This window comes from Humulus lupulus, chromosome 6 (genome assembly GCF_963169125.1).
Source record: "Humulus lupulus chromosome 6, drHumLupu1.1, whole genome shotgun sequence".
Lineage (NCBI taxonomy): Eukaryota > Viridiplantae > Streptophyta > Magnoliopsida > Rosales > Cannabaceae > Humulus > Humulus lupulus.
The window spans coordinates 165,019,217-165,031,218 of NC_084798.1; the positions used below are offsets into that span (position 1 = coordinate 165,019,217).

At 36.1% G+C, this 12,002-nt stretch overlaps 1 long non-coding RNA gene across 1 annotated transcript; it reads right to left on the bottom strand.

The window, feature by feature from the left end:
• Nucleotides 1–6,088: 6,088 nt before the first annotated feature.
• On the bottom strand, nucleotides 6,089–11,633 carry LOC133782683 (uncharacterized). The gene is made up of 5 exons (XR_009870654.1): nucleotides 11,591–11,633; nucleotides 10,887–11,010; nucleotides 9,476–9,520; nucleotides 6,444–8,649; nucleotides 6,089–6,363 (listed from the first exon to the last, which is right to left on the bottom strand). It is a non-coding gene; the product is annotated as an uncharacterized LOC133782683 (long non-coding RNA).
• Nucleotides 11,634–12,002: the final 369 nt, after the last annotated feature.

Sequence of the window (12,002 nt, forward strand, 5' to 3'; positions counted from 1 at the left end):
ATATATGGTTTTTCTGGCGAAGGGCGAGCCCTGACAGGGTCGATTAGGCTCAGAGTTATAATAGGAACTGCACCTACAAATAGGACATTACTCACTACATTCATAGTAGTTGATTGTCCTTCAGCGTATAATGCTCTAATTGGAAGCCCAATTTTTGTCGACCTGCGAGCCGTTACCTCGATATGGCACCTTGCCATGAAATTCCCAATTGACGCAGGGGTAGGATGCGTGTTGGGAAATGAGCGGGAAGCGAGGGAGTGCTATAATTCCTCGAGATCTAAGGCGAAGAAAGGTGTATCGAGGGAAGCTGCCAGGAAAGAGTTGCAAATGGCTATTGATGTACAAGCCCAATCAAGTGATGGTGTCACCAAATAGGGCGTTGCCCAAAGTGAGGACAGAGATTTAGATCCTCGCTTTGGGGATTTTGATGAAGAGATAGGACCCATCAAGGACCTTGAGTAGGTATAACTCGATGAAGCAGATCCGACCAGGGTTGTGGAAGTCGGTAAAAACTTAAAGACAGCAACGAAACAAAAATTGGTGGAATTCTTAAGAAAGAACCAGGAAGTCTTTGCCTGGTCACATAAAGACATGGTTGGAATAGACCCTGCGGTCATTAGCCATGTCCTGAACATAGATAAGAGTTTTCCACCAGTGCAACAGAAAAGGAGACTGCTCGACAAAGACAGATCAAAATCTCTAAAGGAAGAAGTCGAGAAGCTAAAGGAGAATGGATTCATCCGGGTAGCGTTTTATCCATCCTGGGTCTCTAATCCCGTACTGGTTCCAAAGCTGAATGGCAAGTGGAGAACATGCGTGGATTTCACAGACCTTAATAAAGCTTGCCCTAAAGATTGTTTCCCACTCCCTAGAATCGACCAGCTGGTAGATGCCACTACAGGGCATGAGATCCTTTCATTCATGGATACTCTGGGTACAATCAGATTAGTATGCATCCCTCTGACGAGGATCACACTAGCTTTCAGACCGATACAGGGCTACTGTTACAAAGTAATGCCCTTCGGTTTGAAAAACATTGGTGCAACTTACCAACGAATAGTCAATCACATGTTCAAGGAGCTGATCAGAACAAACATGGAGGTATATGTCGACGACATGCTGGTTAAATTGAAGAAAGAAGAAGGACATATAGGGGACTTGCAAGAGTGCTTCAATGTCTTGAATAAATATCAGATGAAGCTGAATCCCCTCAAGTGTTCCTTCGGAGTTGGATCAGGGAAATTCTTGGGATTTATAGTAAACTCGCGAGGAATTGAAGCCAATCCTGAGAAGATCAAAGCCCTGATTGATATGAAATCGCCAACAAAAATCAAGGATGTTCAAAGTTTAACCGAAAGAATTGCTGCTCTCAGTAGATTTATTCGACGGACAAATGCGACCCATTTTTTAATCTACTTAGAGGCAACAAAAAGTTTGAATGGACGGAGGAGTGTGAGTAGACTTTTCAAGCTTTAAAAACTCACATGTCGCAGCCACCAATTCTATCGAAGTCGGTCGATAAAGAAACCTTGTTCATCTACTTGGTGATCACAGAATATGCTGCTAGTGTTGTTCTAGTAAGAGAGGAAGATGGCGTGTAGAAGGTCGTATATTATGTAAGCAAGAGGCTAATAGGAGTAGAACTGCGATATCCCCCTATTGAAAAATTAGCCTATTGCCTGATCTTAGCATCCATAAAATTGCGGCCATATTTCCAAGCTCACCCAATCACAGTTTTGACCAACCAACCTCTATGGTAAGTTCTGCAGAAGCCACAAGCCGACTGTTGAAATGGGCGATTGAACTTGGGCCGTTTGATATCTCTTATTTTCCATGGGCAGCAATAAAAGGACAAGCTCTGGCCGAGTTTGTCGCAGAACTCACTGGACTTCCAGATAGCGAGCAGCCAGAAGAGCCTAAAGAGCCTGAACCTCAAAGCCAAACTCCCTCATGGAAGTTGTTCACGGACGGCTCTTCTAATGAGCATCACGCTGGAGCTGGAGTGATTTTGATAATGCCTGAAGGGCATCGATTTCACTACGCGATTAGATTAGACTTCACGACGTCCAACAAAGAAGCAGAGTATGAGGCGTTGCTCGCAGGATTACGGTTAGCCAGAGGCATGAACATAAAGTCACTTGATATCTACAGTGACTCTCAATTAGTGTTCAATCAAATCATTGGAGAATACTAGGCCCAAGGTTTAAAAATAATCACTTACTTGAATAAAGCGAAGGATCTATTGGCGAAGTTTGATAAGTACACTCTCGAACAAGTACCTCGTGACCAAAATTCAAACGCTGATGCTTTGGCCAAGTTGGCAAATGCCAAGGATGCTGACACCCTAAACATAGTACCAGTTGAATGACTATCTACACCAAGCATCCAAGCAGAGAGGCCTCTTTGGCGATTCAAGCGGTGGATACATGGAGTACCTGATGAAGGGTGTGTTACCAACGGATAGAAACAAAGCCAGGACCCTCCAGCAACAAGCTGCTAGGTATATCCTGGTCGATGGGATCTTGTACCGAAGGGGCTACTCAATGCCACTCCTCAGATGTATTTCGAAAGAGAAGGCCAAAGAATTGATGAGAGGATTCCATGAAGGCTTTTGTGGGGACCATGCTGGGGGGCAGAGCTTATAAAAAAAGATCCTAAGGCAAGGATACTTCTGGCCAACAATGAATGAAGACTCGATGGAATTTGTGCCGAGGTGTGACAAGTGCCAGAGGCTCTCCAAAATTCTGCGAGCAACCCCTAATGAATTAAAACAGATGCAAAGTCCGTGCCCATTCGCAGACTGGGGTATAGACCTAATCTGATCTTTGCCCATAGGAAAGGGCGGTATCAAGTACGCTATGGTGGCCGTTGATTACTTCACAAAATGGGCCGAAGCTGAGCCACTTGCAACCATAACGACCAAGAAAGTGCTGGATTTCGTGGTTAAAAACATTGTGTGTCGCTATGGATTGCCAAGAAAAATTGTCTCAGACAACGACACACAGTTTGATAGTGATCTGTTCATGGATTTTTGCGAATGGCATGGAATTATCAAGAGCTTTTCTTCAGTTGCTCACCCTCAGGCAAACGGACAAGTCGAAGCAGTCAAAAAGACACTAAAAGATACTCTGAAGAAAAGGCTTGAAGAAGCGAAGGGGGCATGGCCAGAACAATTGCCTAAAGTCCTCTGGTCGTACAAAACATCCCATTGAACAACAACATGCCATACTCCATTCTCCTTAGCTTATGGATACGAGGCTATGTTGCCTGTCGAGTTAGATCCGCCATCGCATCGGAGAATGACGTACGATCAAGGCTCTAATAGCGAGCTATTGATGGAATCTCTAGATTTGGTCGATGAAAAGTGTGAGCAAGCCTAACTTCGAGTAGCAGCTTGCCAGCAAAAATTCACCCGGTATTTCAATTCTAAAATACGTGAAAGGAAATTCAATTTCGGAGTTCTAGTACTCATAAGGGTTTTCTCAATACCCGCGACCAGGCCACTGGAGTACTCGGACCTAACTGGGCATGACCGTACCAAATTGAAGAAGTCCTCCATCTAGGCACTTACAAACGTGCTTGCGTAAATGGAGATCTCATTCCTCACTATTGGAATGGAGAACACATGTGCAAGTACTATCAATAAACAATTCTTCTTAAAGAATTGGCTCGTATTAATTTTACTTTATACAAGTTATGAAAAAGGGTTGGTCATTTTATGTGACTGGTCGCTTATAAGTATAAGATCATGTTGGTGATCACTCGTACAGACACGATTTGTCCATTTATTATGAGAAATAAAAGGGACTATGCCCAGCTAGTCAATCTTGCCAACTATTGTATTTATTACAAGTATTTGCTTATTACATGTGTTGTTTTGCTATATTATCGTTTTAAATTTCTCCTACGAGCTGAAATGTTCGAACATGTCCTAGTCAAGGTAAGTGACTGAGGACCTAAAGATCCACAATCACTTGGGGGGCATATAAGGTATCTAGTATGCAAAACATATCGAAAGGTATGTAAACACATGAGAAAAATAAGTGAAAGCATGCTAGGGTACTTAGTGTATTTTTCAAAATTTTGGTATTTTGTTAAATCAATCCAAAGTACTATGCTAAGTTCGATCATGCGAACAGATGTTATAATAAAGTGCAAATATATTATAATATCAAAAAAGAATCTTTTTACACCGCGAGCAGTTACTGCTCGGGTGTAATTGTTTGATTAAAAGGAAAAAGCTACCCATGCAGCAATAAAAATTAAAAAAGAAATTGTCTTTACATCACGACCCGTTAGTCATATATTTAAAAGATAATGAAATAAAAAAAATACTATGAGGCTGGAGGATCTTGAGGAATGTCCTGTTCGACAGTGGTACCAACTTCATTTTCCGCGCCATCAATCCCCATTGCTAAGGAAATTTCTGGGGAAGCAGGAATTTTGCCTCTTTCTTCTTCCTCCAGGCGAATAGTGCATTGGGCTATTTGAGTTTGCCTCAGGCGCTCGAAAAGGTTGTTGAAGTTGGCCTCACGGTTGTGCTTCTAGAACTCATAGAAGCAAAGGTGGGTGGCTTCCCTATACTTCTCCAAGTTTCTGGCATTTGTCTCCTCAAGCTCCCTAACGCATCCCTCCAGCTCATCCGTCTCCTTTCTGCTCGCAATCAGATTGACCTCAAGATGTTTGGCTTCTTGGTAGTTGAGTTTGGCACACTCCCCGAACCTTTCTTTGTTTTCATTAGATTTGTTCAGGGCAGCCCGACACTCCAACAACTCTTCGGTCAGCTGGGCTTTTTTCTCGAGCAGTTCATTGTTCTTGTCGATTAGTTCTGTGTTTTTCTCGAGCAGCTCAGCATTCCTCCCCTCGAGCACCTTCACCGCCTCTGTATGCTTGGTGTCAGAGTCTTTGGTCTGGGTAACTAAAGTCCCCGTGCGATGCCAACCAGTAGTGATAGTCAGCAATCCCTGTGATCAGATAAAAAAGATAAGACGATGGCAGAAAATGACAGAATAAAATAAATCAGTAATAGAAAACAATTTACACTGGCTATCTCGTTGAGCCCTCGGTTTATTATCTGGTCGGCCTCCATGGAACTGGTGCCGACGATGGCCTCTTGGCTGCGTTTGTGCTTGGAGAGTTTGTATATTCTCTCTCCGGCCAAGCTAACCATGGTACTGGTCAGGGTGTCTCCAGGCTGAGCGTGTGATGTCTGGTCGAAAGGCGTTGGAGGGGTAGGGTTCTGGTCGACCAGTGTAGGCGGAGACTGCTAGTTGAGTGGAGAAGGAGGTGGCGTTGTTTCTATTGTGGGAGGTGGCAGTGTCTCTTTTGAAGGAGTGGCTGTTGGAGGATGATCCTCAGTCCGGGCTTTCTTTGAAGCAGCTTTGCTGCTTTCCCCGCGGTGTCGCTTGCTCTCTTTCATCCTGCTCGAGGGAGCAGCAGTAGCGGTGTAGTGATCGAACATATCTTCAGACGACATACCTGCATGTAAGGAAGCATCGCGAGCAGTTAGACAATAAGCATAGATGGAACTCAAAGTAAAGACAAGGAGATTATAAGTAAAGTACCCATGCTATAACTACTCACTACAAGAAAAAATAGTATTCATAACACTTAAAAACTGCTAACCGGGAGTATTGATAACGCTTCTGAAAACGCTAACATAGCCCCTGTTATTAAAAGTCCTGTCTTTTCTATAACAGTTTTCGAATGTTATGTTCGATGTTATCTTAAACTATTCAATAACACATTTTTAGTTGCTATTATATTCAAATTATAACATTTAGTTAGAGTATTTGGTTATAAATTTGAAGTTTAATCTTATACTTTATGCATAACACTTTTTAACTGTTACATTTGATTATTTTGATAGCATTTTTAATTTGTTATATTATATAAATCATAACGATTTCTTACGCTTATAATATGTTTCAAAATCATAACATACTAAAAGTCCAGTAATAAAATTTTGTTACTTTATTCAGGATAATATATTTTAAATTTTATTATGATAAGGATACTTATAAGGTTTTTTTTTAATTAAAAGGTTTTCATTATTTTATTTTGATAAAAAAAATCAAAATTAATCATAAAATGTAATTCTCAATAGATTGATAAACCATAAGTATTACATTAAACAATAACTAATTCAAACCATGAATGTGTCTACTTCATGAGATCTTAGTTCTAACTTAAGTTTGAAAGCATAACATAATAAAATTTTATAATCTTGAACAATTTTTACTTCAAAAATGAAAAACAGAAACATTACAAGATACTCAAAAGTAAATCATGCATGAAACTTGCTCCATCCTTCAATTCATCATCCTTTGTGCACTTGTCTTTGTTGTGAGTCAATTTTCTTAGCTACAACAAAATTTAAATAATTAATGCTTCAACTTAAAATTAATAGTAAACTAAAAGAGTACATAAAAAAAGTTAATTACCTAATTATGACTTTATTAGCTTGCCATGCAATGTTAGTTATGATATCTTGTCTATCTGATAGAGTGAACCACAGGGAAACCAGTCAAAATATCTATAAGCACACTTGTTAGTTTCTTGAGGAATAAAAATTACAACAATGACAATGTCATGTGTAATCCTTTCAACTAAAAATCATACAATTTCAGCAGTATATAACATAAAAGATAATAATAATCAAAAGGTAACTGACTGACTTTGAGAGCCAGATATAAAAGACAATAACAAACAAAAGGTTTCTAGCTGACTTTGAGAGCCAGATAATAGCATGTTACCAAAGTATCCTTGGAAAGAAGTAAGAGGAAATCAAGGATTATAGATGTTCTTTCCTTTCTTATAGGATTTGTAGTTAATTATGTTTATTACGTTTTATTCTGTAATTAAGAGTATTAGTTGTATAAACGCTATATATATGTAATGGTTGTATTACGTTTTATTCTACAAGAAATACAAGGCAGTTTTGTTTTAAAAAAAGAAAGAACTATTTCTTTAACAATAAAAAGCCTCAAGTCCAGTATGACCATCTCAGTTATATAGTGGAGCAAGTACTTGTAGTAGAGATAAACTATGCCCCAGAAGTTCTACTATATAGATGGTAGAATTATACTGAAGTAAAAAAGAAATCTTAACTCATCATTGTACCTGTGCAGATTTTCATTGAAATGGACACTTTTAGTTTTGCTCACTATGTGAATTATCTCCCATGTAAAGCAAGGAAAAATTCCAGTTTCCAGCATGCCAAGCAGCCTCATACTGCAAAATAATTGATGACCAAAAAGACAGATGGTAAATACTACACTAGAGAGGTCAGCTGATAATGATATCACCCCTAAGAAAAAGAAAAAAAAAAGGGACAACCATGAGTACATGCTTATTTCATGAATTTATAACAACAGGTTAATGACAAATGCAAGAAAGCTGAGCACAACAAACTTTCACTCCTCTTTCATAGATGTCCATCAGAATACAAGTGATAATGTTTTAAATTTTCACATAACCTTGGCACATGGAACATACAAGGACAATTAAGGTAAAAGAAGTTAATTTTTTGGGAAGAGTGTGATAAATCACTAACAAATCAGTAAATCTCAAAACAATAATCTCTAAAAAAAAAAAAGAAACCAATCTAGATGGTCAAAACTATTATACAAAGCTTGTTCAGTAGTATTACTTACCTTTAACTACAATTCAAAGCTAAGTATACATGTATTACTTACCTTCTTGGACAGAATGATCCCATATAAGCTGTTAGGTTCATTGATATGAGTGACTGCTGAGACAAGTATCTCAATATGTTGAGATAACTGAAGCAAAAGACCAAATAATACACATTAGAGAAATGGTATCAAACCAGAGGTCAAAAGGCCACCAGAAGTACAGGAAGAAAATTTTAAGAAGAGTATGAAAGCATCGAAACTCACAACTGCAGACTTTGCAACTGCAAGATAATAAATCGAAAGCCAAAACACCTAGGAACACAAACTTGTCAGAAAATGAGAAAGAAAGCAACAAAGTATCACATATATTAATTTCAAAAGTAACAAATCAATTGTAGAAAAGCATTGTGCCGGATCCATATATATGTAGTATTGAAAAAGAAAGATTCACTAATAATATTACTGAATGTGTTTTTATTAATTGTTATACATAGTATTACTCACTATTGTAAATATGCCTTAGTTTTTTGATCTTGTACTAGTTACCTGTTGGTGTCTATAGCCCTTGTTCTATAAGAACCCATGTATACCTATATTTTCTGAGTAAAGACAACTAAAGTTTACAAGAAGAATGGTAAATGGTTAAAAATATAAAGAGAATAAAATCTACTTAGAGGCTAGATGCAAATGACTATTCTTTGCCTGCTTTACATTTAATAGGTCAATCAAAGATGTGGTCTTCAACTCCACATAGGAAAAACCAAGGATGAAGGATGTATGAAGTAACAGAAACTAAAAGCCACATCATGAACTTAGAATATTAATGCATTAAACAAAACTGAAGGCCAAATTGTTGCTGTAGCCAGTTCCAAAGAAAAAAGCAAAACCAACCAAAAAAAAGTGTTGCATTAGCATATTCGCAAGAAAAATTACCTTCCTCCATAAAGAAGTCGACAATGACATTGTAGCCTTTCCAGAAGATGTATGCATTGTGAGTAGAATACTCAACAACCTCAAAACAACAGAAATTTCAACAAATAAATAAGAAACTGTATAAAATAATATAATATAATAAACCCTAGTATTTCCTTGTTTGGATTGTACACAATAAGATCTATATGTGACATAACATAATCGAAGTTCATTCAAGGCATTCAGCAAGACTTTAATTGATTTGGTGCTAAAAAATGTTGTAGTGAATACAAGATCAATAAAGTGACTATTCAAAAACTAGTTTTCTGGTTTGGTGCATCTTCCTTTGTGTTATGTTTTTCTTCTTGCTAAACTATTGAGATTTGTTTCTAGTTCTTGTAACTGTGTTCTGTTTCTACTTTGTACTAAACGCTTCAAGTTAAGAAACTTCAAAATGAAATATATGCATTAGATAGTTACATATTAAAGATGGATACATCGGAACAGAAAGAAAATAAGATAAAATGAATAGCACATTTGGTACAGATCAAAGATACATACATCACCATGAATATTAACTACACAAAAGTCAAAACATGGATCAAATCACGTTTTTAACTCCTATGTATTGAGGATGTCATTGCAGTTAGGTTCAATGTGAAGTATGAAAAAAAGAAAAAGGGTGGAGGGGAATGTTTAGTTAAGCAAACAGGAATTCCTTTAAGTTACTTGACACAATCACAATATATAGAACTTGATACTTAAGAAAACAAATCTGCAACTTGACACAAATCACAATAGATAATTCAACAAAAAAGAACAAGTTTATAAAGTATATTATCATCACTATAAAAAAACTACTCATATCAACAAAAAAGAGTATCAACATCTTTATGCGAATAAAAAAAAAGGTTTATGATATTTACCTGTCTAGCAAGGACATTACTTTGTTCACGAATTAAACCTACAGGCTGTGGAACGACCATAAGTATTAGAAACTTCAAAAATAATTTGGACAAAATACTAAATACTAACTACTAATATAACAAAGAAAGGGTTGGTTTGTTTGCTTTACTTCTCCCTAAGTTTTTCTCTCTGTTCTGTTTTATTCAAGTGACTGCAGCAATATTGTTTAGCTTTGTTGTGCAGAGAACTTACTGTCAAGAACACAAGCCTTTATCCAACACAAGAAAAGAATTAAACACAGAATCCAAAAAAAAAAAACAGAACACCAAGATATACGTGGTTCGAACACAGAGACAAAGTATCTCTAGCCTACTCCACTGGCAGTCAATCTTATTACTTCTTCAATTTCTCTCTCTTACAACTTTCAAACTCTCTTTACAAGTTTCAGTCTGTACAAAATAGTAGAATGAATTTCTTAAGTCTCAAAACTTAAACAAGAGACTTATATATACAAAAAGAGATCATAACTAAAAAAAAAAACTAAACTTAACAGAAAACGGTTAAGTCAACTAAGCTGACTGGAACCAATAACCAACAATAAGCTTATTACTTATTATAATCTCTACACTAAAGATCAAATTACATGGATTATGATTTTGAACCTTTACATTCTGCTGGAATATATAGCCCTAAAAGCATCTATATTTATATGCTTATACGTATACATAAATGGATTAAAAACAAGGTACGCAGTAACAATAGATTTTTTAAGTGTGGAAACATTTGCTAACATACTCTGCATTGAAATAGAGTTCCGAACTAGTATATCATGGAGTTATTTACTTATTTTTGGATTCCAAGTATTCATATCTAATTTAATTATTATTATTTACTTTATGCACATTTAGAACTTATTAATTCATATATATATATATAAACTTACGAGCATATATGGCTGTAAGGTGTGGAATATGTCTTGGTCTTTTCTCTTTACACTAAGGTTCTACACATATAAGTGTATTTTTTTTTAAACAACAAAACAAAAGTTATATATATGTATATATATATTCTAATTGCTAAAGTTTTAGGGAATGACCACTATAAAATAAAGAATAAATTATGTAGTTACTGAACTTATTATAGAAAGAAAATTTGATGTGAATGATAATCACTACAACAAATATAAGTTTTCATAATGCATGATTATGAGCTTTTTGAAAGAGTATTATAATAAATATGAATTTTCAGAAATTTGGCTGAAAATTAAGTCTTTTTAAAGCCCAGTATGCATGCTTTAGTATTACAAGAAAAGTAGGCCCAATGCAACCAATACAACCAATAATCATTCAACATTATTATAGTTTCAATACATGAAATGACAGAAAACAAAAAATAAACTAATGAAAAAAAGAGAAAGAAGAAGAAAAAAACCTGCAAGGATATCAATTGTTGAATATCAATATCTAAGTCTCTCCTCCTGGCTAGATTTACAAAAATACTTTGTAATAGAAGCTCTGCAACTTCAACTTTCAAAAACACAATCTCCTGGCATAATCTGAAAGCAGGAAATACATTCTAATAATCCATTTTCCAACATCCTATGGACAACCTTAGAATCTAAATAATGCTAAAATTTGAAATTATATAACAATCAATCGAAAAATGTGGATTATTAGCACATCAAATGCATCTATACTCCAATTTCATTCATTTAATCTTTTGGTGCCACATTTGAGATAAGAGATGTCATTGCAAGTATCACTCACTTTTGATTTCTATATATTAGTACTCACACTGTAAATATGCAGTTAAGCAATTATAATACAATAATCCATAAAATCTAAAAGCAAAATAGAGGTGGTTTGTGATGAATGACAATTTTTAAATTGAGAAACTTGTTCCTCGATCAAATTTTTCGAACATGCCAGTGTGAAATTTTTCTCTACTAGAAACCCAAGCCCATATGGTGCATTGATGAGATGATCTCCATTTAACATCTCACCAAAAATTTGCTTCTTTTACTTTAAATAATCTGTCATTATGATAGAGATACAGAGAATTTTTTTTTTATATATATAAAGGTTATAGAAAACATATTAGAGGAAAAGAAAAACTTAAGTTTAAGATGAAAATACCTGGTTTACAGAATGGAAGATCAAAATAGTGGTATGTTTCACAGAAAATACAATGAAAAAAGAAAAGGCAAAAAATGCATAATCCATTAGTCAATCCAAAGTGAAATCCCTATGCATCTCAGCTCACAAATGAACAAACAATGCTCTAACACAGCCAATACCTCACAAGAATCAAGGTCCAAAATTGTAAACTCACCAATCTCGGAACCATTGAATTTAATCACCAAAACCTCGCCTGTCTTGTTTCGAAACCCAGGCGAATCCGGAACCGTGTAGCCCATTTTGTCTGGTTTGACAATTTTAGCCTCTTTCTCTCTGTTTGAATCAAGGCTGGGGTCTTTCTTCAGATCTTTGTTCTTGAAAGAGAATTTCCTTTTGGGAACTAGATCATAGCTCAAACTGTCGAGGCTTG